Source organism: Dasypus novemcinctus, chromosome 24, assembly GCF_030445035.2.
Source record: "Dasypus novemcinctus isolate mDasNov1 chromosome 24, mDasNov1.1.hap2, whole genome shotgun sequence".
NCBI classification, from domain to species: domain Eukaryota; kingdom Metazoa; phylum Chordata; class Mammalia; order Cingulata; family Dasypodidae; genus Dasypus; species Dasypus novemcinctus.
Window position 1 is genome coordinate 57867303 of NC_080696.1, and position 24682 is coordinate 57891984.

Below are 24682 nucleotides of genomic sequence, written 5' to 3' on the forward strand. Positions count from 1 at the left end.
TCTAGGAATTTCAGGAGCGGCCAGAGAGCATTTGGTGTCTCTTGGAGAAAGGGAATCTGAAGACATTTTTAAAGGTAATATACACTAGGTATGTCATGATAATCCATGAGAAATTCTCATCACTTACCTGAAGGTAATTAGTTCTTTTTAGGAGCATAACGGAAAAAGGTTTTTGAAATACTTGGTAATTTGGGCATTTGGGTGGTTTTTCATAACTAGAGAAACGAGTTCATTTTACACCTGGCAATTAGATTTTGTTTCCAAGGAGCATAGCTATAACAAAAAGAGAGGCTCAGAAAAATTGATGGGATTTCAAAGAGCTCTTGCAAAATAACCTTTGTGTTAGTTAAGTTAAATGATCAGAAATATACAGATTTCAGTTTTCCTTGAAAGATTACCAGATCTTAAAGAATAAGGGTGATGAGAATCTACATGTTGATAAAATTTCATGCAACTATACGACAGCAAAAAGATCAGTGAAAATGGGTGAAGTCCAAAAAAGTGTGAATTTGAGTCCTGCATGAATAGTATGGTACTGTGACAGTTTGGTATTGTTTATAAACTCCAAAAGTCGATATTGGATTATGTCTGTAAACTGGTCTGTTCCTCTGGGTATATTAGATTGTATTAACTTCAAAGGTTTCATTTTTACTTGATTAAATTATGATTAAGGCTTTGATTGCGCCACATCAGTAGGATATTGAGTCCCTGCCCCCTTGGTGGGCAGTGACTCACAGAGAAAACGACATGACAGAGAAGAGAGTTTTTAGATGCTGGAGCCCCAGGAAGTAAACACACAGGAGAAGAACAAAGAGGAATAGAGATGGCTCCATAGACAAGGCAAAGGCCCCAGGAAGAGAGAGAGCCTGAAAGTCTACAGCTGATCTTGTGGAGAGAAGAGAGCAGCTGAGCCTGGAGAGGAACAAGCCAGACTTATCACAGCCTATAGCCGATATTGGAAAGAGCTGGGACCACAGAGCCTTAAGAAGAAGAGGGAGGCTGAGTCCTTGCACACGTCAGCAGCCATCTTGCTCCAACACGTGGTCATAGACCTTGGTGAAGGAAGAAATTTGCTCTTTATGGCCTTGTGACTGTAAACTTCTACTCCAAGTAATACCCTTTTTAAAAACCAATCAATTTCCGGTACTTTGTGTTAGCACCCCTTTGACTGACTAATACAGGTACCAATGTCAAATTCCTGGTCTTGACGGTGTACTAGGGTAAGATATTATTGGGGGAAGCTGGGTGAAGAGTACACAGGAACTCTCTGTTCTATTTTTGCAACTTACTGAAACTTCAAGATATGAAGAGAACTGAAGATTAGGAATGCAGCTTGACCTCAAAGAGACCAAAGTTCCTTAGAGCTAAATGTTAGAGGCTTCTTCTCTTTTCTCTTTCTACATCCTTTCCTTAAGGACTTTAAATACCACCTAGATGCTAACATATCCCATCTGTATCCCCTCTCCCCAAGATGAATTCTGGGACCACCTATTAAGGTGCAGTAGATTAAATAAGGGTCCCCAGAGATATGTATAATCCTAATCCCTGGAACCTGTAAATGTTACCTTATATGGAAACAGGGACTTTGCAGATAACACTAAATTAAGGATCGTGAGATGGGGTGATCACCCTACCTTATCTGGGTGAGCCCTAAATGCAATCACATGTGTTCTCAGAAGAAGGAATCCCTACTGATTTCCCCCTAGTTGTGCCATGGCCCCAAAATTCCCTTCAGGAAGCACACTGGGAATTTCCTATGGCTCACCTCATTTGTTTTCTCCTCTTTTAGGAATTATTGCCCTATACTGCCTGACATCCAATGTCTGAACACTGTTCTTCTAAGTATTTTGTCCGTTTTTTTAGTAGCTTTAGACAGGAGGGTACAACTAGCTCCTGTTACTCTGTCTTGTCTGGAAGAAAAAGAAAAATCCTAGGAAAGGAAGTAAAGCTATTTTTTCATGAAAAAAGCAGGGAAACTTTATTACTCCTGGGAAAAAAGGAGAAGGGGTGGAGTGTGGGATATAGAGCTAGGAGACTTCAGGAGGCCCCTGTTCCATGATGAAATTTGCTAAATTCATGAATTGCTTGACATTATAGAACTTTGGGTAGAATCGTATGAAGAGGACGAATTTAATATCAAGAGTAAGAAGACTGCATGGAGGTAAGCGGGTGAATGCAGGGGTCTGAGGGCAGGGAGGCCTCAGCCAGCCTCTGGGTTAGAGTTCACTTAACAAACCCCAACCCCCATTTTTGGGTATTTAGGTGGTTTTCATTGTTTTAACAACGCTGTCCTACATGACCACGGAGTTGCGACTTTGTTCTCGTTGCTGATTATCGCCTTAGGATCAACCCTAGGATTGATTCTGAGGCTCTCTACAAGCCACGTTACCCCTATGTCCGAAGTAGTTTCTTGTCTCTAGATTCTTCTCCCTCTAACCTGTTCTGAATACTGTTCAGTTGCCCAGTTTTCCCCCCTAAAACATTGCTTTACCTGATTCTTTTGAACAGAAACCTGTAGTGGGGCCCCGTGCGGGCCTGCTCTTCATCGGCCTGCCTTCAGCACAACAGTCTTAGTACTCGTGTCTTCCTTAGGCCCTTGCTCTTAAAAACGTGGTCCGTGTGCCAGCATCATCTTCACCCCGGGGCTTGTTAGAAATTCAGAATCTCAGGCCCCAGTGCAGGCCTCGGAATCAGAATCTGCATTTTCACTAGGTCCTCAGGTGAGAAGTTTGAGATGCACTGCCTTCACCCACCCCGACTTGTCCTCGCTCCCCCATGTCGTGTTGAGTTTGTCATCCATGGTCATCCTTGGCTACCTTTTCCCCTTCTGTCATAGTAGCAAACACTCATTGTGCCAATACGACAGATGCTATGCAAGGTTTCAGCACCGTTTTTTCGTGCAGTCCCCCAAGTCCCTATGAAGCAGCCGTGGTGATCTCCATTTTACAGAGGTGGAAACTAGGGCTCAGGATGGTTGGTTACCCGCCCAATGTCACAAAGTGATGACCAGGATTGGAAAACAGCTTTTTTGACTCATACTTTGCCTTTGTAACCACATGGCTGTGTAGTTGGGATCCTTCTTATCTTTCAGCATTTGAATAAAATTCTATTTTCTTCAGTACCTTTGCTGAACTCATTCTGTAATTGTTCCATGACTTCTCTAAAACTGACAGATAATCATGCCTATGATAGCAGCCATCCTGTCTCTCTCTAACACTCCACATTTGATCGTTGGCAGATGCTGTATCCTACCTTCAAATTATACCTGAATATGACCACTACAAGACTTTGTCCTTCCTCAAAAAGTCTTAAATTCCGTATATTTAATCATATGGCTCCCTCATTCAAAATCTTCCAGTGGCTTTCAGCTGCACTTCTAGTAAAATCTAATCTCTTTTCCAGGGTCTAGATGGCCCTAGATCATGAGTCAGCAAGCCATGACGTATGGGCCAAATCTGACCTACCTCTGTTTCTGTAAATAAAGTGTTATTGGAACACAGTAACATCCATCTGTTTAAATATCATCTGTGGCTGACTTCCTCTCTATATACTCTAGAGGTGTGTAATCATGAAAGACCACATGCCCCCAAAACTAAACTATTTCCCCTCTGGCCCTTGACAGAAACGGTTTGCTAAACTCTCTGCTAGACCATCTGCCTTGCTTACTCTCTGGCCTCATCTCTTATCACTTACTCCTTGTTCTGTCTGCTTCAGCCACAGTGGCTTTTTGCTGCCCCTTGAACAGGCCACCTAACTGCCTCAAGGCTTCACCAGGCAATATTTACTTGGCCTAGAATGCTCTTATTTCTAAGAGCTAGAAGTTCTGCTCAAATGCCACCTCAGAATGGGTTTCCCTAACCACCCCCTCTAAAAGTACACCCCCACCCCACCCCAGCCCTCTCTACCCCCTACCACACTTCATTTTTCCTAGCTTTTACACCCTCTGCCATACATCTCTTTGTTTCTTGGTTTACTATCTATCTTCTTCTACTAAAATGTAAGCAACATGGAATCAGGGACCTAATTTGTTTTGTCTTCTGCTGAATCCCTAGCAGTATTACTACTGTCACAGGGACTCAATAAATATTTGTTGGTTACACTAATTTTAAACACCGCTTGCAGGAGTGGCAGGTGCTCCCCTAGATGCTAAGAGTGCAATGGTGAACTTAGATTTACTGTTCTCCAGCTCCCACTTAGGTTGTGATGAGCTTACACTTTCCTGGAAGTACTGCCTGAAAAGCAGAGCCGGGGAGCCTGAGCTGGGGGAAAATAAAAATGTTCACGAAGAGCACCACCAGGAGCTGGCAGATGTATGAGGGCAGGGCATCTGCAGTTTTGGATATCAAAGAACAAAGCCACACTATTTTTCATTTTCTTTTACCTTCAGAGAGCAACATAAGGCTGCCAACTTTGTCATTTTGTCAAATAGGATATTTAGCAAAAACCACTGATTGCCCAAAGACAGTTCTGAGACAAGTGTGGGAAATTTGAATATGGACCAAGTATTAGATGATGCCATGGAATAATAATTGTTTTTTAGGGGACGATAATGGTGTTAGGATTTCATAAAAGAAAAATGTCCCTGCAGCTGAGAGATATGTTTTGAAGTATATAGGGATGAAAAAGCATGATAACTACGATTTGCTTTAAAATAATTCAGCAACAACAGTGAAGCAAGGTGGTGTCTTCTTCAGCTTATAAGAAAGGAAAGGGAGCTTCAAGAGGAGTGGCTGTAGACCCACGTTCACACAGCTAGGATTTGCACGGAGCCAGTAACCTTAAGTCAGGGTTACTGGCCCTTCCTGGAAGGAACTACGTGTGGAACTTTTAGCTCAGTGTGGAGAAATTACAATACCCTCAAATGCCGGCTTCCCTCCCTTTTCCTCTCCACTGCCGACATCTCTGCTTCTTCCACCTGCATTCCTGCCTCCCTCCCTGCCCTCAGATAAGGCCCTTTCAAAGGTATGCTTGGTTGAGAGACAGCTCTCCTCCACACAGAACCCAAAGTTCAGTTTTGCCCAGATTTTTATTTTTTTTTCTTTTTCATTTTCCTTATCTTTTGTCTCCATGGCGTTCAACAAAGCCAGAGCCTAAGCAGACAGATGGTCTGAGTGGGTGGGTGTTTTAACTTCCTGCCAAAACAGTTGCCATCAGTCCCACCTCTCTTTCCTCCCGCTCAGCTTAAATTAATGACGTTACAGCGGCCCAGCTTGTTGGCAAGTCTTGGCAACCATAAGGGAATTTCTCTGGCATATTTTTGTGAGATAAGGCCTATGTACAGAAGTTCAGGATCTGAAAATCTTTTCAGAAGAACCTTATTCAGTTAAGATCTCTGGGGCTGATGGCTTCTTGATGACGGAGAGTAAAGGAACCCTGACAACAACAGCTGACATATACTGTCTACTGCTTAGTATCAGGCATTATGCTGAACACTTTTCAAAGATGATCTCATTTCCTTCTCACTACCACTCTGTTCCATAAGTATTAATAGGCCTATTTTGCAGATGAGAGTAACTTATAGCCAGTCAATATTATTTATTCATGCCCTCCTTTTCTTCCTCCCTTCCTCAAATAGATGAGAAGTGTCTATTAATACTATACTTAAGGCATATTACGTAGAGCTTGTTACCTACTTCCCAGAAGTTTTTAGCCTTAAATGCAGAAAAATTATAACAACAACAGCTAACATTTATTGAGTTCTTTCCGTTTGTCAGAAGCTGCACTTGTCAATCTTCAGTTTCTTAATTCTTTTAGCAATCCCCCAGTTTAAGACAACTTTTCTGTCCCACATTCCACAAACAGGGAAGCTTGAGTGCATGTGGGTTAAGTGACATGCTCCAAATCCCATATTAAATCCTTAGAGCTAGACTTTAAACCCTGGCAGTCTGTCTCTAGAGCCTACTTGCCTAAGCAACAAGCCACATGGTCTTTCTTACTTAAAATGCACATGCACATAAACACCCTAAAAATGACCTGCAACAGAAACTAGCTCTGGTAAGTCCTATTTACTTTTGACTCCCTGCAATGAGATTGCCAACTTCTTCAGGGCAACTTCACATACTCATCCCTTTGTCCCCAGTACTCTAAAGCAATAGTTTTGGGAGTGGGGGCTGATTTTGCTTCCCAGGGGACATCACAACTGGAGGAGGGGGTGCTATGGCATCTTGCGGGTAGAGACCAGAGATGTGGCTAAACATCCTGCGGTAGCCAGGATGGAGCCCACCACAGAGAATTACTGGGCCTCAAACGGTCAAGTGGGCACTCAATAAATATTTTGTTGGATACATTTTAAATCATAGACTGAGAACTTCCATCAAATAGCTCCTAAAACAGAAATGTCCACATATCTTTCAAAACACATCTCAAGCATTATCTCTTCCTGGGAGACTTTCTGATATCTGACATCCTAAGGCAGTTTTTTTTTTTTTTTCCTTTCTTTCTTTCTTCCTTCCTTTCTTTTTTTTTAAATCCTAGGTTGGCTTATTTTATGAACTTTCTCTTTTGCCACTTTCCTAGGCAGTCTCTGCTCAGGGAAAATGAATGTCAGCCTAAGGATGACACAATTAGGCCAAAAATATGTTTCATAAAAAGCTATGTAATAGCTTTCAATGTCAAAACAATTATCTGTGGATTTTTCATGGCTTTGTCAGTGGCAAGATGGCACTTAAATTTTAACTTTCTGGCCATAAGCAGTTATCCAGTTATTAATGAAGTATGAACCTTTCATCGAGTTGTTGAATCCCTTGAGGCAGTTTCTGTTTTCTTTTGTTCTCACTATGGCACTCTTTTCAGTTTTTAAGAGTTAGGTTTATTGCGGCACAATTTACACACAGTAAAATGCACCCTTTTTTTCCTCTCTCTCTATTTTTTTTTAAATGCTACATTTTAAAAATATAAGAGGTCCCCATATATCCCCCACCCTCCTCATCCCACTCCTCCCACATCAACAACCTCTTTCATCATCGTGGGACTTTCGTTACATTTGGTGAATACAGTTTGGAGCACTGCTGCACACATGGATAATGGTTTACACTGTAGTTTACACCCTCCCCCAGTCCCACCCAGTGGGGCATGGCAGGACATACAATGTCCAGCATCTGTCCCGGCAGTACCACCCAGGACAACTCCAAGTCCTGAAAATGCCCCCACATTCTATCTCTTCTTTCTCTCTCTACCTTCAGCAGCTACTGTGGCCACTGTCTCCACATCAATGCTACAATTTCTTCCGTTACTAATCACAATAGTTCCACAGTATAATATCAGTAAGTCCATCCCCGGGTCCACAGGATGGAGGAATAGAGTATGGACTAGAGCAGACTTATTGATATTGTACTATGGAACAATTGTGATTAGTAATGGAAGAAATGAATCCTTTTTAAGAGCATAGTTGTTTTTGTCTTGACAAATATACACAGTGATGTAACCACAGCAAAACAAACTAAACACACACACACACAAATGGTTAACAGTAGACGTTTTACTTTTTAACCACTTATTTTAGTTTTTTACAAGGAGCATGTATTATTTTTATGGGTATTTTTTGTCTGGCCTATTGATGTATAATTTACAAACAACAAAATTTATCCTTTGCAAGTATACACGTCTGAGAGTTTTGAGAAATGCATGTAATTGTGTAACCACCACCATAATCATAATAAAGAACATTTTATCACTTCTAAAAATTCCTTTTCCCGTTTACAGTCAATTCCTTCCTTCCAATACTACCTGCTCCAGGCACCCCCAATCTGATTTTTGTTCCTTGACTTTTGCCTGGTCTAGAATGTCATGTAAATGTAATCATAGGGTATGTGACAGTTTGTGTATAACTTCTTTCATTTAACACAATGCTTTTGCAATTTATTCATGTTATTGCATGTGGCAGTAATTTGCTCCTTTTTATTGCTCAGTGATATTCCATTGAATGGGTGTACCACAGTTTATTCATTTGCCAGTTGATGGATATTTAGGCTGTTTCCAGTATGTGGAGATTATGAATAAAGCTATCATAAACATTTGCATACAGGTTTTCATGCAGAGATAGTTTCATTTTTCCTGAGTAAATACCAGGCATTGCTGGGTCTTATGGTAAGTGTGTGCTTAACTTGATAAGAAACTGCCAAAGTATATTCCAAATACCTGTGCTAGTTTTCATTATCACTAGCATTGAATGACAGTTCCAGTCTCTTTGCTTCTTTGACTCCACTTAAAAACGGCAGTGTTTTTTAAAGCCACTTTAATAAGTGTGTAGTGGTATCTCAACATTGTTTTAATTAACATTTCCCTGTTGACTAAGGATGTTGAGCATTTTTATGTGCTTATTTGCCATCCATATCTTTTCAGTGGTTAAGTGTTTAGTCAAATCTTTTGCACACTTTATAAATGGATTGTTTGATTTCTTATTGAGTTTTCATATAGTTGTTGTGTTTTTTTTTTTTTTGCCATGGATACAAGTCGTTCATTAGTATGTGTTTTGCAAGAATTTTCTCCTACCTGCGGCATATCTTTTCATTTTCTTCGCAGTCTTTCAAGGAGAAGTTTTCTTTTTATTTTGATGAATTCCTATTTATCAGTTTTTTTTTCTTCTCTGATTTGTCCTTTCTGTGTCCCTTATAAAAATAATCACCTAATAAAAGGTCACAAAGTTTTTTCTCCTAAGTTCTCTTCTAGAAGTTTTATAGTTTTAGATTCTACATTTAGGTCTGTGATCCCTTTTGAGTTAAATTTTGTACATTGGGAGAGGTGTAGGTCAAGGCTGACTTTTTGGTATGTGGATACCCAGCTGTTCCAATGACATTGGTTGAAAAGACAATCCTTTCTTCATTGAATTAACTTTGTATATGTGTGTGGGTTTATTTCTGATTTTCTATTCTGTTCATAGCAGCTTTTAAATTTACCTGTTTAATAGAGCAAGCATTTACATATACCGAACATAATTTAAAGAACTTTACATATAATTTCTCTTTTTTACTCATTGCAACCCTAACAGCAGGTACTATTAATGATTTTTTGTTATAGATGAGAAAACTGAGGCACAAAAAAAGGTGATGGAGCTTATCTTTTCTTCTTTCATTGTGGACCATCCTTTAGTATAATTGTTGGTTTGGCTGTCTGAATTCTTTGTTAGTTGGCAGGCTCTTTGAGGATAGAAATTTTAGCTTTGTGGCTGAGCACTTAGTGAGTGCCAGCCCTGGAGAGAATGCTCAATGAAAGCAATTAAATGAATGAAAGAATGGGCAAATGCACTAAGTGTGCACTCAGAAAGTCTTTGGGTGATTATGTTCTTTGGAACCTCTGCCATGGCATCGCTCCCCAGGTAAAAGACTGCCAATGACCCTGCCAGAAACCTTCGGGCTGACTGAGCACATTGACGTCTCAATCAAAAACCAAGAAAACATTGTGCCTAGGAATATTTATCCTTAGGGTATATGGGCCTGTTTTAATAGATCAACTTTTTATACTGGTTCGAAGCTCATAGAAAGACACAACCTCCGAGGCCATGCAGAGGGGGAGAAATTGCCAAAATCTCACGTGGAAATTAAGGGCTGGAGGCAGGAGATTGATGAGACTGATGACCAGGTGTCCCAAGATGTCAGGGCAGGACCAGGAGGAGGTGGCAGAATTGTTCGGATTCATGTTGTTGTTGGAAAGAGCCAAGGCTCAGGAGTTGACAAGACAAGACGCTGCAGGTGACATGGGTATGTGGAGACCTTTCTTTTCCATTTTTTTTTCTCTCAATTATTAAAGAATCATAGTACATGCTTGTGGTTAAAACTATCAGCAGAAAAGGAGGATAGACACCAAAAAGCAAAAGTCCTCCAAACCTCCCTGATTCCTCAAGGAGAATTAGTAAGATCTTTGTTTGATTCCTGAGGTTTCTCTGGGCAAATGCAACTATCTATCATGTATGTTCAAACATCAGGAAATGTTTTTCTGTCCCCCTTGGGAAGTCATATTATATTCAGGTCCTTCCAAAAGCTTTCATTTCATTATTTTATTTTGAATAACAAATAGCTTCTTGTTTACCTTGCTTGTAGATTAGAATCATCTGGGGAGTTTTTCTTTTTCTTTTCCTTTTTTTTCCCTCTAGGGATGCTTAGACCTCCTCCCAGAGAACCTGATGGGATTGCTCCTGGATATGGCTTGGGCAGTGGGGTCTTTAACAGCTTCCTGGGTCATTCTACTTACAACTGGTTCACAATCCTGATTGCGCCAGAGCCATTTACTTTCTTCATGGCTGGTCAGGCCCCATCCTCTGTTTCTGAGTCAGTCGTTTGGGGGTGAGGTGAGGGAAGTGGTGTTTTTTCAAAGCTTCCCAGGTGGAGCTGGGGTTGCGATCACTGCTGCTTGAAACTTCTGCAGTCATCGTCAGTGGGGGACGCAGAAAGAGGTCCCCTGATATAATCAGTGTGAAAGGAGGCAAAGACTGTGAACACAGACCGTGCCATCATTTTCGAGGTTAGAAGCTCACAGTGGTAAGTAGTGGATGCTGTGAGCAAGCACTTTGAAGATCACTTAAAAGGCAGTAGAGCAAGTGGTGACTCTGTGGTCATGAATATCCACCCTCAGGTAAAGGCAAAAAATTAATATTAGTATGCTATGAGCTGGACTACCTGTGGCTTGGGTATGCTACCTACAGGAAAACAGCACTCATTTAGATGAAAGTGAAGATGATCAGCTCTGGGTCCCTCCCTATGTTAGATCACTGCATCTCAACTCTGAATGTTCACAGAAATCCTCTGGGAATCCTGTAAAAATGCTGTCTCATTTTGTAGGTCTGGTGTGGGGCCAGAGAGTCCGCATTTCTAACAAGCCTCGGGGGGATTCCAAGGTTGGTCCCCACTCAAATGTGGCTCTGATGTGAGAAGTATTTGAACATAGTTGTTTTATGCAATAAGAGAGTGGACTACATTTCAAATCGACTTTTTAATGTATGTGATTTAAAAGGGATATGAAGCTAACATAATTATAAGATATAGAATGATTGGACATTGGACCACTGAAATGCTAACCTAAGTTTATATATTCCATTGACCCAAATGCTTTCTTGTTTATTTTCAAAATTTTCTTATTGAAAATGGAGTTTTGTTTATTTGGGGTGTGGTCCTGCTATATTCTGACACTAAGAAACTACTCTAAGGGATTAGCATCCATACACATGGTTCTCTATAAATATTGAACAGATGGCAGAGCGAACTAGGAAATACATGACTGTGAAAAACTGGGGTTTATTGGCACCTGCCCTCATCACAAATGGGTATAATATTAAATACCTACTTTCTAAGGTTTTTTTGAGGATGAAATGAGGGAATATGTGTGCAAAGCATAGAACACAGTGCAGCTCCATAAGAGGCACTTGATAAGGTTTGCTAGTTTCATTATTATATTGTCAGTTAAGTAGGAGCTTATGGAATACTTAGAAACATGATTGGACCTTTTTAGAACAAAACTGTTTAAAAATGTATTTCTTCATCAATGGCTATGCATTTATAATTTTGCATGTATTCATACATGTGAACATTTCATACTAACTGTTTTTGTTGATTTAGAATTTTCTCCCCTTTGTTGCTTGTACCCTCCCTCCTTCCTGACAGCGTTCCTCTTACTCCTAGGTAACCCAAGCTAATAATCTGGCATGTGTGATTTATAAAACAGCTTTATTGAGATATAATATGGCTGCACATATTTAAAGTGTAAGAGTGATAAATTTTGACATAATGTATATACCCATAAACCTTCATCACCACAATCAAGATTATGAACTTATCCATTATCGTTCAAAGCTTCCTGTGCCCCTTTATAATCCCTTTCTATTGCCCCTTCCAGCACCCTTCCAATCCCCAAGCAAACGCTGATCTACTTTCTGTCACTATAGATTATTTTTCCTTTTCTAGAGTTTTATAAAATTGGAATCACACAGTGTTTATTTTGCACAATTATTCTGCGATCCACCCATGTTGTAGTCATTGACTTAAGACCTTGCTTCTTTTCAAATATTCACATTTAGTGCTATATACTTTCCTTTAAATATTGATTTAGCAGCATCTCACAAATATTAATTTGTTGTGATTTAATTTTCATTCAGTTTTAAATACTTTCTAATTTGCTGCTTGATTTCCCCTTTGATTCATGGGTTATATTGCTAATGTATTATTTAATTTCAAAATATGTGCACATTTTCCAGAAACCTTTCTATTATTGATTTCTACTTTAAGCCATTAGGGTTAGAAAAATACATTGTACAACTTAAAATGTTTTAAATTTATTGCGACTTTTTTTAAAGAATTTTTTTCTTTCCCTCCCTCTCCTTCATCCCACCCTACTGTTTTTGCTATCTGTGTCCATTAGCTGTGTGATCTTCTGTATCTATTTCTCTCTCTTTTTTTTTTTCTTTGGGATTTGCCAGGATTCGATCCTGGAGACCTTTCTGATGTGGAGAGAGGTTCCCTGTCAATTGCGCCACCTCAGTTCCTGGTCTCTGCTGTGCTTCACCTTGAATTGCCCCTTCGTATCTCTTTTGTTGCATCATCATCTTGCTGCAGTGACTCACTTGTGTGGGGACTGGCTCACCATGCGGGACTTGATTTTGCTGCACAGGTACTCAGTTTGGCTCACTATGCAGGCACTGGCTCACCACATGGGCACTTGCACAGGCAGCTGGCTCACCAGGTGGTCACTCAGCTCATCACATGGGCATTCTGTTTGCCACGTGGGCACTCAGCTCTCCACACAGGCACTCGGCTCACCACGTGGGTACTTGGCTCACCACGAGGGCACTCAGCTCTCCATGTGGGCACTGGCTCGCCATGCAGGCATGCTTTCTCTTCTTCTTTCTCACCAGGAGGCCCCAGGGATTGATCCTGGGTCCTCCCATATGGTAAGCAGAGGCCCCATCACTTGAGCCACATCTGCTTCCCATGACTTGTTTTGTAGCTCAGAATATGGCCTATCTTGGTAAATGGTCAATGTATATTCTGCTGTTGGTGAATGCAATGTTTTATAAAAATCAATTAGGACAAGCTGGTCAGTAGTTTTGTTCAAATCTTCCTGATTTCTGTCTACTTGTTCTCTCAATTATTGAGAGAGGGGTGTTGATAACTTCGACTTTAACTGTGGATTTTTATTTCCTCTTGCAATTCCATTAGTTATTGCCCCATGTATTTTGAAGCCATTATTTGTTTAATTTGACATTTTTTATTGTCTTTTTAAAAAAATCACACAAAACATTATGTTAAAAAACATAAGAGGTTCCCATATACTCCACTCCCAACCCCCACCCCCGCTCCTCCCATATCAACATCCCCTTTCATCCGTAAGGCACATTCATTGCATTTGGTGACTACACGCTGGAGCACTGCATACCACATGGACCATAGTTTACGTTGTAGTTCACACTCTCCCCTAGTCTATCCAGTGGGTTATGGCAGGATATATAATATCCAGCATCTGTCCCTGCAATAACATTCAGGACAATTCAAAATACCAAAAATGCCCCATATCATACTCTTCTTCCCTCTCCCTGCCCTCAGCAACTCCTGTGGTCACCATCTCCACATCAAGAATACAATTTCTTCCATTGCTAGAGTCACAACAGTTTTATAGTAGAATACCAGCAAGTCCACTCCAGTCCATATTATATTCCTCCTTCCTGTGGACCCTAGGATGGCAGTGTCCACTTCAACTCTAAATTGAGAGGGGGCTTAGATCCCTCATGGCTGATGGATGCAATTCTCCTGCTTGCAGTTGTAGACACTCTCAGTTCCCTGATGTGGTGGTTGACCATTCTCACCTCCCTATCACCTGACCTGTGTAAGTCCAACAAACTGGAGAGTAGGTGTTGGAACTCAGCTGAGACTCAGGGTCCAGCTGGCACATGGACAGTCCAGAGATTCAAGTCTCCTGAGTATACACAAACCCCAGCACCAATCACAAGTTCAGTAAAAGTGACAGAAGAGGCATATGTAAAGAGGTCACATCTGAGTTCAACTCCATCACAATCAGGAACACAAATTCCAAAGTAGGGCCCACTGGCAAGACAACGAACTCCAGAACCATCTGTCATGGCCATAGAACCTGTGAGTCTCCATAGCCCTCAGGAGCACCAACATCTGGGGTTGTATCTACTTTGGCTGTCTCTGGGATCCCACTGAGCCGAGCGTAAGCACAACTCCTCTGATGACTTCCCAACCCATTTTGAAGTCTTTTAGCCATATAAACTCATCTGTCTTTACCATTTCCCCCTTTTATTCAAGGTCTTTTTCTAGTTGCATCACCAGCTGGTGATGGTAGTAATCCCTTGACTCCAGGGAGGCTCATCCCCAGGAATCATGTCCCACGCTGGGGGGAAGGTAATGCTGAGTTTGGCTTAGAGAGTGGCCACATTTGAGTAACATGGAGGCTCTTAGGAGGTAACTCTTAGGCACCCTGCAGCTCTAGGCCTAGTTGAAATTTCAAGCACATGGGCTCCTAAGCATAGTCATCAGTATCAAGGGTCCATCATTGGACTATCCTTCTTCACCGGTCTTTGTCCTTGCACTTGGGGGATTGTTGCTGTTCCTTTGGGGAATGTGAAAGAGCTTCCCAGGATGGGAACTCAGCACTCCCTCAGTTGTTGTGTGTAACACCACTATGACAATGCCCAACGAACATCTGAACATATCTATATACCCTATATGCATGCCCTGGAGAACCGCCTCCCACCCATGCATCCCCTATCAATGACAGCCCACACCAGTGCCCCTACCCTGCCATAGTTGAACCCCTCTGTGATCCAAAACTTCAAAAATGAAGCCTAATATATTGCCAAAATCAATTAGTAGGAAAATGAAATAGTATGGACAGTTTTAAAGATTAGAAATAGAATACATAATAATTTAGAAAAACTAAAATAAAGTAAAAAATAAATTGGGGTATTAAAAAATGAAAAATATCATAAAACCTTGTTTTTGAGGTTTTACCTTTCATCACAGTAATAGGTGTTGCCCTGCATGTACAGTGGCAAGGCAAACTCTTACATTCCTTCCTCAGTGTCAGTGTCTACACCTTTTTTTTTTTAATTTTTAATTTTGTCTTCTAAAAAGTTTTAGATCACAGTAAAGTCACTTATACAACAATATAGGGGACTCTCATATATCCAACATCAAACCCTTTCCCCCTTCCCCAGCAATGATCTTTTTACACATGGATGTTGTATTTGCTACAGCTGATGTACAGATATTGAAACATTGCTACTAACCATGGTTCCATTATGGCTTACATTATGGTTTATATTTTAGACTGTAACTTTTCTAAATTTTTTATTACATTATGGTTTACATTATGGTTTAAATTTTAGACTACACACTTTTATAAATTTTTGGTGAAATTTAACATGGCTTATATCCATCATTGCATGATCTTGTGGAACACCTCCATTGCCCTCGAGTTACCCCCTCTTCCATCTATCATATTCCTCTCTCCACCTCCACTCAGGGCCCAAAGTGAAAACCAAGCTTCACTGTTTGAAGGGCAAAATTCATAGATACTTATAAGTATGCTGAGGGCTTGACATTGTAGTCTGTCCTTCCCCACTGGGAGCCGCCCATGCTCTCGAGAGACACCCTCTCCACTATTTGAGAACATCAGGCCTCCCTAAGATGGTGGTACAACACTTTCCCACTCATTGTATGTGTCTCCACCCACTGATGTAATACAGTATGACAAGATGAGCACTCACACACTCCCTAGAAGCCTGCCCCAGGTGCACCCTGTGCCAGATGCCCCGTCAAACACCTTAAATAAGTAACCCTTCCTTATTATATTTTCTAAAGGGTTTCTCAACATTATCGTTTCAACCACGTACCTGACAATCTCCCATGTTCACCCTCTCCCCCCAATCCCTCCCCCCAATTCCATGGACCATCTGACCCATCCTCCCAACCCTAGCCCCCCTCAAGCCTGCAAAGCCTCACCCAATAGTATCTGTATGCCCTTGTCTTATTCCTTCACTACACAACTGCTTACATCCACTTTATCATAGATTTTGCTTGTGTTGAAGCTCCATTATTAAGCATATAAAGTTTCAGGATTGTTATGTCCTCCTGATGAACTGATCCTTTATTATTATGACATGATCTTATCCCTGGTAATATTCTTTGCTCTGAAACCTACTTTCTCTGATATTAACATAGGCATTCATGCTTTCTTTGATAAGTGTTAACATAGTATATCATTTCCAATCCTTTTACATTTAACTTATTTGTATTATATTTAAAGAGCATTTCTCGTAGGCAGCATATATTCAGACATTACTTCTCTTTCAAATATGACAACATCTGATTTAAATTGGAATATGTGGACCATTTACATATAATGTAATTATTGATATGGTTAGAATTAAATCTGTCATTTTCCTATGTGTTTTCTGTTTGTCTCATCTGTTCTTTGTTCCCCTTTACCTTTTCTACCTTTCACTGGATTAATTGAATATTTCATATAATTTCAGTGTATTACTTTGTTTTAATTTATTAACCATGATTCTTTGTGTTGTTATCTTAGTAGTTGCTTTAGGGTTTATAGTTTACATCTTTAACTTATTATAGTACACTTTCAAGTTATGTAATACCATTTTAAATATAATATTAGAACTTAATAATATTCTACTTCCATTTCTCTCTTCCTAATGTTTGTAGTGTTGTGATATATTTTAGTTATATATATGTTATAAACAATATACACATACACACATGTTTTAAACACTATGTTATTATTTTTGTTTAAACTTTCAATTCTCTTTTAAAGAGATTTAAATAATAAGAAAATATCTTACATATTTATCATTGTAGTTACCATTTCTAGTGCTCTTATCTCCCTTGTGTAGATTCATATTTATCTGGCATCATTTTCTTTTGCCTGAAGGACTTCCTTTAATATGTATTGCAGTACAGAAATCCTAGGAAGAATTCTTTTTGCTTTTGTAAACTGTCTTCATTTTACCTTCATTTCTTAAAGATAATTTCAGTGGGTTTAGGAATATGCCTTGACAGGTCTTTTTTCTTTACGATGTCTCTCCACTGTGTTCTCACTTTGTTTCTAAAATAAAATCTCCTGTTATCTTTACTCCTTTGTGTATAATGTCTTTTATCTTTGCCTGCTTTTTATAAATTTCTTTATTACTGGTTTTAAGCAATCTAAGTATCATGTGACTTGATGTAGTTTTCTTCATGTTGCTTAGAGTCTGGTGAGTTTTTTGGATATATGGGTTTGTAGTTTTAATTGAATTTTGAAAATTTTCAACAGCTATTTTTTCAAAAACAATCGGTATCTCTTCATGTTTTCTCCTTCAAAGTCTCTGATTACACACATATTCAGCCATTTGAAGTTGCCTCACAGCTCTCTAGTGCTCTGTCATGTTTTTAAAAAAATTCTCTATCTGTATTTCATTTTAGATAATTTATATTGTCATGTCTTCAAGGTAACTGATATTTTTCTTATCTGTCATAAATCCCATCTAGTATATTTTTGATACCATATCTTGTACTTTTCATTTCTAGCTTTTGATCTTTTTATATCTTTCATGTTTCTACTTAACTTTGAACATCTAGAATATAATGATAATAATTGCTTTCTTGTTCTTGTCTGTTAATTCTAACACCTGTTAGAAACCTGTTTGTTCAAGGTACTTTTCAGTTTTTCTTATCTTTATCTTTCCTATTTCTGCTTCCTTTCATGCATAGATTTTTAATTGGATTTCAGACATTCTGAATATTTTCCTTGTTGGGTGGTGGAATTTTTGTTTGCTTGTAAAGATTCTTGAGCTTTGTTATAGGAGAGTTATTTACTTAGAAACATTTTGATACTCTCAGATCTGCTTTTAAGATGTATTGGCCTAGAGCAGTGCTCAATCTTCAGATAATGATTTCCCATTACTGAGGAAAGATTGTTCTGTGTACTCCATCCAATGCCCCATGAATCATGAAATTTTCTATTCCTTTTTGGAGGAATAGGTACTATTCCCAGCCTTCTGTGAGCACCTGGCACTGCTATCTCTAATCATCTGGGATGGTTCTTCCCTTCAGCATCATGTAGTTTCCTCACATGCATAAACTGATTTGTTCACAGCTGAATACTTGAGGTGGACCCTTCTGCAAGTCTCTCAAGTTCTCACTCCATGCAGTTCCCTCTTCTCCAGTACTTTGTCCTGTGAACTCTGGCCACCTTGTTCTGCCCAACTATTATCTCTTTCTGTCCAATTGAGGGCAACTGCCAGGCTTACTTAAGTTTCCCCAGGCACCAGAGCCTGGAAAGTCTGTCAGGGCAGTGAACTGAAGTAATTGTAGGTCTTATTTTGTTTGTTTCCCACCTCTCAGAGGCCACTCTCCTTTCTTGCCTAATAGTGTATTTTGAAAAGTGTTATTTAATATATTATGTCTGTTTGGGGATTATTTTGGATAAACATAAAAATTCAGTCTTTCTTACTTTGTCTTGCTTGGAAATGGAATTCCTAGGATGTGTGTATACCCACTTTCTCCATGCTTATTTTTTATGTCCTTATTTAGTTACATATACTCATGTGCACATACACACATAGATGCATGTATGCTGTGCCATTGTTTCACAAAAAGTGAGCCATATACACATACTGAATCTTAATTTTCTTACCTAATAATGTCTTTTTTTAAAAATAGGTGCAGTTTTATTTTTTAAATTTATTTCTCTCCCCTTCCGCACCCCAGTTGTCTGTTCTCTGTGTCTATTTGCTGCGTGTTCTTTGCCCACTTCTGTTATTGTCAGCGGCCCGGGAATCTGTGTTTCTTTTTTTTGTAGTTGCATCATCTTGTTGTGTCAGCTCTCTGTGTGTGCGGTGCCAATCCTGGGCAGGCTGCATTTTCTTTCGTGCTGGGTGGCTCTCCTTATGGGGTGCACTCCTTGCATGTGGGGCCCTCCTATGCAGGGACACCCCTGCATGGCACGGCACTCTTTGCACACATCAGCACTGCACGTGGGCCAGCTCTACATGTGTCAAGGAGGCCCGGGGTTTGAACCGTGGACCTCCCATGTGGTAGATGGATGCCCTAACCACTGAGTCAAGTCCACTTCCCCTAATAATGTCTTGAAAAAATTCCTCCCACTCATCAGATAAAACTCTAATTGAATCCTCTTAATGGCCATATACTGTTACATAATGTGCCTGTGACATAATTTTTTTTCAACCAACCCTCTAGCAATGCATATTCCCTTGATTTCTATCAGTAATTTTTAAAAATATTTTAAGCAATGAAGTAATCAGTATCTTTGTACAGATTTCTTTAATCCAGGATACCTTAAATGGATCTAAAGTAAGAGGGAGTAGCTTGAAATGGTATTGATGGCAATTACTGCTTTTTTGATCATTTTAAACAAAAAGGGGTCTTAGTAATATGATGATGATGATAATTATAAGCATTTTTAAAATCTACATTCAAGTCCTTTACATGTAGTAATTAACCAGCACCTTTTGAGCTAAATACTCTTATTGTCTCTATTTACAGAGGAGGAAGCTGAATCAGAAGGAGATGAAACCACTTAGCTAAGGTCACTCAACTTGTTGGTGGAAGAACTGGGATTTGAAACCAGTCTAGCTGCAGAGCTTGGAGCACTTATACTTTACCATCTGAACTGCAATTAGCTTGATTTTACTAAATAATGTATCTTGGCCAGCTTTTCCTATTATCACTTACAGATCTATGTTGTTCTATATTTAGCTATATTGTTATATTTTTATTTTATTTAATTATTTTTACAAACAAACACCTCCCATCCCCCCTTTCCCCCCATCTCCCTCAGCTGTATTGTTTTAATGTATCACAATTTATCTCACTGGTCTGGGCATTTAGGTTCTTTTTTTTTTTAATTTTTAGGAGCACCAGGGATTGAACCCAGGACCTCATACATGCTAATCAGGCACTCAAACCACTGAGCTATACTTGCTCCTGGGCATTTTGCTTTTTTCCAGTGTTCTGCTGTGATAAACAATTTTGCAATGGACATCTTTGAATATATGCATATTAGGTTATCTTTGGGAATTTGTGTAAGAGCATCTGAAGAATAAATTCCTACCAGTAGAATTTCTTTATCAAAGAGTGTGCTGTGGTGCCTTTACATTTTTGACAGGTGCCACCTCCACCCTCACCCATAAAGATGAAATCACTTTATAAATTTAAACCTTCAACAACAGTGTGAGAGTAGGAGGGTAATTTTAAAGGAGGCTCTGGACATGATTCATGTTATTTCAAAATGACAGTTCATTGTTTTCCTATTTCTCCCCAACTTCTTCCCTTTCATATTTCAGTATGAAACAGAAAATTCCAACAATCTGGTTCCAAATTAAAAATGCCAAACAAATCACTGGAATTTTCTTTTTAGAGGTACTGCCTTAATTATCTGGATGTAGCAATGGTATCAATTGAGAACTCGATTCAGGCTGTTGGCTTCTCTAGGAATGTTCAATCAAAGTGGGGAAATGAGGACATGTCCAATCACTTTCTGGAGGGCAGAGGTATTAAGAGTCCTAGGAAAGTAACAGCTTTCCATTTCTGTGTATCTGAAATAGAATCAAAGAGAAACTGAGCCCAGAACTCTAGCTTCAAAGTTGGACATTTGGAATGGAAATCCATAAGTCTTGGATCAAAGCCCTCAGAATTCCATTTTGACCCGCTTTTCCTCGCATTTCCCCTTGGACAACGTGCGTGCTTGGTAGATTAAGAATAAACAAAATGCCTCTCAATCCAACTCACACTTAGTGGAAGAAATGCTTCTCATTTTGCTACTTTCTAATGACTTCATCAATCATACTGTTTGCTCTCTCGGAAAAAAAAAAATTTTTCCCCTCCTTAAGATAGTTGAAAACTGGATGGTTCATATGAATAATAAATCTACCAATGTTAACAAATTCCTGAATAGAAATAATAAACCTGGCCAATAATAATAACTATAGAATTGAACATATTTGCCTAGTGAGATACTCAGTAGGAAAATTTGGTAATTATAGTTAGCTAATGGCCCTTTCCCAACAGAATGTTTTTCTTAAAAATGCACAAAAATAATTTTGGGGAAAATAAAAAGGCATAATCTGTAAAATGATGAAAGCAAATGATACCACATGCCCTAATTAAGTGCACTACTATGGAGGTTTTTTCTGAATCATGCAATAAAATGAGCCTCATTATGACAGTTTTGGGGAAAAGAAGCCTGTTTGTTTTGGAGGTGCAAATTCCAAGCAGTACAATATTAAAAGAAGATAGATTTAAAAGCAAAAGAGGTTACTGTGAAGAGCAGATAAATGAGGTATAAGCACTTTTAATGTTAAAGATCATTTTTTCCCACAGCCACAAAATCTGGTACTGCAGACACACATGAAGTTGAAGATCTTTTTCCCACAGTGAAGACATTATGCTTAGATTTTATGTTGGCTATTTAAGGTCCTTGATATGAGTCTTAGTAAAATTGGAAGACTTGCTATTCAGCAGTATACAAGTTTCAGAGTGGAGTATGAATCTCACCACTGGCTTGAAGACCGTGGAGCTGCTTTTCCAGCCATGTTAATGAACTAAGTAGATAATTGCTTTGTTACTTTTAATCAGTTCATCCATCTATCCATCCATCCATCCATCCATCCATTATCCCATTCAGATGTTTATTGAATGCGGTATACCCAGCATAGTTATGGGAGCTGGTGATACATGAGAGAACAAAACATACAAGGTTCTGTTCATATGGAGCTTACATTTTAGTGGAGGTTGGGGTGGAAGGAGATAATGATCGCATAGATAAGTATATTTGAGGTAGTAGTGAAATGCCAAGAATAAAGATGAAGCCTACTACTGAGATAAAGCATGATGGTGTGTGTGTATGTGTGTGCTATTTCAACAGAAACCAGGGTGATGTTAGGGATAAAACCTTGACCTCCTGGGTGGGGGTGGAGGGAGCATTGGAAGTGGTGCAAAGGCCCTGAGGTGGGAATGGACTTGGGGATGTCCAGGAATAATGAAGAAGCCAGTTTGAAGCAGGTTTTTCAAGGATAAGAGCAGTAGGAATCATGAGCAGAGAAGTAGCTAGGAGCAAGTTCAGGCACAGGGATCTTGCAAGCAATAAGAACTGTGGATCATAGAAGGGTGGGGAGCCAAGGGAGGTTTGAATACTCTAGTGGTTTGGTCTGACTTATGTTTTAAAATACTCCCTCTGGCACTTTTAACAGTGATGGTAACATCCTATATCTTGATTGGTAGCTACATGACTGTATGTGTTTATCAAAACTCATAGGAATGCATACCCGTAAAGGGTAAATTTTACTGAATGTGAATTATAACTCAATAAACCTGCCTTTTATCTGTTGTGTAGATAATAGAGGGGCCAGACTAAAAGCAGAGAGAGTAATTAGGAAACGACTGCAAAAATTCATGTAAAATACAACTTAGTTTGAACTAGGTTGGTAGCAGAGGATTTAGTAAGAGCTGGAAATTGAGCCTATTTCTAAAGTGGGACCATTGCAATTTTGTTATAAATTATATCCATATTCTCCTCTCATTCCCTACTCTTCCAAATCTTACAAATGCCACCACTATCAACCAGTTACTCAAATCTGTACCTGATGGCCATCTTTGATGCCACTCTCCTTCTTAACTCTCATTATCTAATTGCAAAGTCCTGGTGGCTTTTCCTTACTAATTAACTAATCTTAACCTATTCTTAGTGAACCTAATCCAAATCATTTCTTGCAAGAATATCTGCAGTAACTTATTGCCACCTCATTTATGGTCTTATTTCATTTAAATCCATTCTCTGCACAAAAATCATGGTCATTATTTTAAATCTTTATTTAACAAATATTTATTGAATGCCTTTGATTTACCTGGCTAATTGAGAATCTGGATATCTATCAGGGACCAGAACACTTCAAAGTCTTTATATGAGCCTGTTTAAGTAGGTTCATAGATTAAAATACTTAAACACCCATATTTGAACTCTTACAAAATGAACAAATGTCCTAAAAGTTTTCCTTTTAGGAAACCATGGATTGACAAGAAACCATGGATTGACAAGCATACCATTGCAAGCACAAGAGTTATTTTTTTTCCAATCCATGCATATTTGGGTGCGTGGGACTGAAAAATTAAGTTTCATGATTTATAGTCAATGATGCCCTCCTTATCTTTGGAACTATTTCATACATGACAGAAATTAAAGCAAGAAGTGAAATAAAGCAAACTTAGAATTAGAACTTGGAATTGCTGCCATGTAGTGGGAACCCACATTTCAAAAAGGTGAAAGCATATTCATTCATATTTGGCTTTTACCAAAAGTGATTCATTCTTCACATCATCTTTTTTACAATTTATTTTGTATGTATATTTTATAAAGTACGGAATATGTTAGTACAGTAAAGCATGTATATAATTTATAAATTGAAAGTTGCCTTGTGTTGGGTTTGCATCACCAAAATTTTTTATTGATCGTGCGCACAATTGAGAGTGTTTGTGAACTCCTCATTAAATCACTGGTGATACAGAAACCTAAGGTCACTTCTCCAAGTATTTATTTCCTAAAATAAAATGGATGAATTTCCATCCCTTTGTGTTTTTACATTTATAAACCATCTGCTGATTTGGCTGGAGAGCTGAAGTGATGTGGTTGACTTTGGAAATCCCCGCAAACCAGCCAAGCTACTTGTCAGAATCTACAGGTTCTAAATTGTTCCAAATGCCAGTGGAGCTGAAGTTCCCTTTGTGAAAAGCAGCCACTTTCATCTCAGGCTTATACTATAATTAGTGGTTTTCTTAATTACACAGTGCTCGAAAGAGTTCGTGCTGGGGAGGGGTGACGGTGAAATGCTGCAGGTTTTCTCAGGTAGCTTGGAACTCCAAAAGCAGCACAAACACTTTTGGACAAAGAGGGAGTTCATTTGAAGGTTACTTCAAATTAAATTACTTTTTTTTTTTAAGATTTATTTTATTTATTTATTCTCCCACCCAACCCTCATTCTTTGAGGTTGCTGTCTGTTCTCTATGTCTGTTCAATATGTGCTTTCTGTGTCTGCTCATCTTCTCTTTAGGAGGTACCAGGAACCAAACCCAGGACCTCCCATATGGGAGAGAGGCACTCAGTCATTTGAGTGACCTCAGTTCCCTGGTTTGTTGTGTCTCTCATTGTCTTTCCTGTTTGTGTCTCTTTGTTGCATAGCTCACCGTGCCTGCTCATCGTGCTAGCTTGCCTTCTCCAGGAGGTACCAGGAACTGAACTCAGGATATCCCATGTGGTAGGTGGAAGCCCAATCACTTGAGCCATATCCACTCCCCTCCATTACTTCTTTTTTAAAGATTTATTTATTTATTTAATTCCCCCCCCCTCCCCTGGTTGTTTGTTTTCGGTGTCTATTTTGCTGCGTCTTGTTTCTTTGTCCGCTTCTGTTGTTGTCAGCGGCACGGGAAGTGTGGGCGGCGCCATTCCTGGGCAGGCTGCTCTTTCTTTTCACACTGGGCGGCTTTCCTCACGGGCACACTCCTTGCGCGTGGGGCTCCCCCACGCGGGGGACACCCTTGCGTGGCACGGCACTCCTTGCGCGCATCAGCACTGCGCATGGGCCAGCTCCACACGGAGTCAAGGAGGCCCGGGGTTTGAACCGCGGACCTCCCATATGGTAGACGGACGCCCTAACCACTGGGCCAAAGTC

General features: G+C 39.5%; 1 long non-coding RNA gene across 1 annotated transcript; it reads left to right on the top strand.

The window, feature by feature from the left end:
- LOC131275802 (uncharacterized) lies at positions 1-23579 on the top strand. Its single transcript, XR_009183275.1, has 3 exons — positions 1-74; positions 2098-2161; positions 19506-23579. It is a non-coding gene; the product is annotated as an uncharacterized lncRNA (long non-coding RNA).
- The last annotated feature ends 1103 nt before the right edge of the window (positions 23580-24682 follow it).